We start from the raw sequence: 3,819 nt of genomic DNA, 5'->3' as shown, positions 1-3,819 counted from the left end.
CACACTGCTTATATACACCACAGTGCGGTGTATCTGCCCACAGCGTGGCGTGTCTGCTCATGATTGGCGGTTCGCTCATTACCCTACCCGGGATGGGCCATGACATGGCGTCCTTTTCACTCCACGCACATGTGCAAACAGTTTTCTATGCACATGCGCAAACAGTTGTTTACTCGACAGCGGAAGTAGGCGCCATCTTGCCATGGCGAATGCCTCTCAAGATTCACGGCTCCCCACAGCTGTGAGCCTCTACTTCTGTATTAGACACTGTCAGAGCCTCTCAGCTATCTCAGGCTCCTGTCAGCCAGCACTTGCTGGCATCCACAATAGTATCTGGATTTGATGACTGAATATGGGAAGGATTCCCAAGAGGAGCAGTCTCTGGACTGTCCTTCCCTCAGTCTCTGCTCCATAGTTAGTCTCTACAACTCCTTACAAGGGTATTTCGTTCCCCCTTCTAAGAATGATCGAAGTATCCACACATTGGTCTTCTTCTCAAGTTTCTTGTGGTTTGTAGATTGTATCTTGGGTATTCCGAGCTTATGGGTTAATTTCCATTTATCAGTATGTGTTCTTTTGGGATTGGCTTACCTCACTCAGGATGATATTCTCCAGATCCATCCATTTCCCTAAGAATTTCATAAATTCTTTGTTTGTAATAGCTGAGTAGTACTCCATTGTGTAAATGTACCACATTTTCTGTATCCTCTGTATACATTTTCTGTATTCCTCTGTTGAGGCACATCTGGGTTGTTTCCAGCTTCTGGCAATTATAAATAAGGCTGCTGTGAACATAGTGGAATGGCTACTCCAGCTTATTTCTTGGGACCATTTGCTTGGAAAATTGTTTTCTAGTCTTTTACTCTGAGGCAGTGCCTGTCTTTCTCACTGAGGTGGGTTTCCTGTATGCAACAACATATTGGGTCCTATTTATATAGCCAGTCTGTTAGTCTATGTCTTTTTATTGGGGAATTGAGTCCCATGATATTAATAGATATTAAGGGGAAGTAATTGTTGCTTCCTGTTATTTTTGTTGTTAGAGTTGGAATTCTGTTCATGGGGCTATCTTCTTTCAGTTTCGTTGGAAGATTACTTATTTGCTTTTTCTAGGGTGTAGTTTCCCCCCTTGTTTTAGAGTTTTCCATCTATTACCTTTTGTAGAGCTGGATTTGTGGAAAGAAATTGTATAAATTTGCTTTGTCATGGAATATTTTGTTTTCTTCATCTATGGTAATTGAGAGTTTTGCTGGGTATAGTAGTCTGGGCTGGCCTTTGTTTTCTCTTAGTGTCTGTATGACACCTGCCCAGGATCTTGGAGAAGTCTAGTATAATTCTGATAGGTCTGCTCTTATATCTTACTTGACATTTTTTCCTTACTGCTTTTAATATTCTTTCTTTTCTTTGTGCATTTGGTGTTTTTATTATTATGGGAAGAATTTCTTTTCTGGTCCAATCTATTTGGAGTTCTGTATCCTTCTTGTATGTTTATGGGCATCACTTTCTTTAGGTTAGGGAAGTTTTCTTCTAGAACCTTGCTGAAGATATTTACTGGTCCTTTACATTTCGAATCTTTGTTCTCTTCTACACCTATTATCCTTAGGTTTGGTCTTTTTGTAGTATCCTTAATTTCCTGGATGTTTTTGGTTAGGAGCTTTTTGCATTTTTCATTTTCTTTGGCTGTAGTGTCAATTTTTTCTATGGTATCTTCTGCCCCTAAGATTCTCTCTTCTATCTCTTGTATTCTGTTGGCGATGCTTGCATCGATGACTCCTGATCTCCTTCCCAGGTTTTCTATCTCCAGTGTTGTCTCCCTTTTTGATTTCTTTATTGTTACATTTCCATTTTTAAATCCTGGATTTTGTTCAATTCCTCCACCTGTTTGGTTGACTTTTCCTTTAATTCTTTAAGAGATTTTTGTATTTCCTCTTTAAGTGCTTCTACCTGTTTAATTGTGTTCTTCTGTATGTCTGTAAGCGAGTTATTTATATCCTTCTTAAAGTCCTCTATCATCATCATGATATGTGATTTTAAATCTGAATCTTGTTTTTCCTGTGTGTTGGGGTATCCAGGACTTGCTGTAGTAGGAGAATTGGGTTCATTCTGATGATGCCAAGTAGCCTTGGTTTCTGTTACTTAGGTTTTTGTGCTTGCCTCTCAACATCTGTTTATCCCTGTTGTTAGTTGGTCATGCTGTCTCTGACAGGAACTTGCCCCTCCTGTGAGCTTGTGAGCCTGAGACCTTAGGTGTGTCAGCACTCCTGGGAGAGCAGTTCTCTCCAGGTAGGATTTGAGTGTGGAGAGCAGTGTCACAGGGTTAGCTCTGAGGCAGTGATGGAAACCAGAAGGATCCTGTCCCCAGATTCTCTGCAGTTCCTGTGCCCTGTGGTCTCCTGGCTGGTACTTCTTTAGCTAGTTATTGGAACAAAAGTGTTGGTATCACCTGTGAACTTAGGAGTGACAGTATTCTTGGGAAACCAGCTCTCTTGGGGTGGGATTTGTGTTACCTCCAGGGCTAGGATGACTTTTTCTAACTCAGTCTGCTTACTTGAGAATTTTATGACTTAATTTAGTACACTTACTAATATTTGATTTTGTAAATGTACTACTTTTTTAAAAAAAAAATCCATTCTTCTGGTGAAAGCATCTAGGTTATATCCAATTTCTGGCTATTATGAATAGAGTATCACAGAATATGGATGAACATTTGTCTTTGCGATAGAATAGAGAATCCTTTAAATATATACCCATATATCCCCCATCTAATGATGTGATCATTTGGTTTCTATATCTCTGAGATGAAATCTACTTGGTCTTCATGATTTTTCTGATATGTTCTTTGATTTATTTTACAAGTATTTTATTTTTTACTTAAAAATATATACATAAACACACAAGGACACACACACACACACACATACACACAAAGTATATGATACAGACCCATGAAAGCCCTGTGCATTCCTCTGGCATTGTCAGTTCATATGTGCTTTGATCCTACAATTCTGTTTATAAAAGGCCTTTTTCCTTGGTGTCTTCTATGATCTCTGGCTCTTACATTCTTCTCTCCTCCTTTTCTGTAGGGCTCCCTGAGGCCTGGGGAAGGCATTTGATGGAGACATTTCTTTTAGAGTGCTATTTAGATGTCTCTCACTCTTTGCATATTTTCTGACTGTGAGTTTATGTATTTATGTACATCTGGTGTAGGTGGAAACTTCTGTAGTGATGTCTGAGCAAGGTCCTGACCTATGATTTCAGGAGTTACTCTAATGACGTATTCCATTTTTAAACACAGTAGTGTTGGTTTTACCCTAGGTCTATGTGCTATCTGGTCTCAAGTTCTTGATCTTTATAAACTTTGTTTTTTTCTCCTTTAAATTACTTTCTTAAAGCATTCTTAGGTCTCTGATATGTCTCATATCAGTTTGCTGTCAAGCCTGAGGACCAAAAGAGGTTCAACCTCAGGATCCCCATGGTAGAAAGAGATAAATGACTTCAAGTCATGCATGTTGCAGCACAATATCCTTAGGTCTCGCAATCTCACCTCACAAAAATTTAAAATATGTTATAAAATAAGCAATATTTGCTACTCTGATATTCTATTCATTCTAGCATTAGGTGTTTGTGTGTGTGTGTGTGTGTGTGTATGTGTGTGTGTGTGTGTGTGTGTGTGTGTGTGTGTTCACACCTGCAGAACAGACAAGCAAATAAAGAAGTCAGGGAGTCATGGCAGTAAAGTGTTGAAGTTTAAGTATCATTTCCTGGACAGTTTCTCAAAATTCTTACTTACTTGAATGGGTGGTAAGCATCATATGCACTATA

The sequence above is a fragment of the Mastomys coucha genome, chromosome X (assembly GCF_008632895.1).
Source record: "Mastomys coucha isolate ucsf_1 chromosome X, UCSF_Mcou_1, whole genome shotgun sequence".
Taxonomy (NCBI): Eukaryota; Metazoa; Chordata; class Mammalia; order Rodentia; family Muridae; genus Mastomys; species Mastomys coucha.
This window is presented reverse-complemented; position numbering follows the sequence as displayed.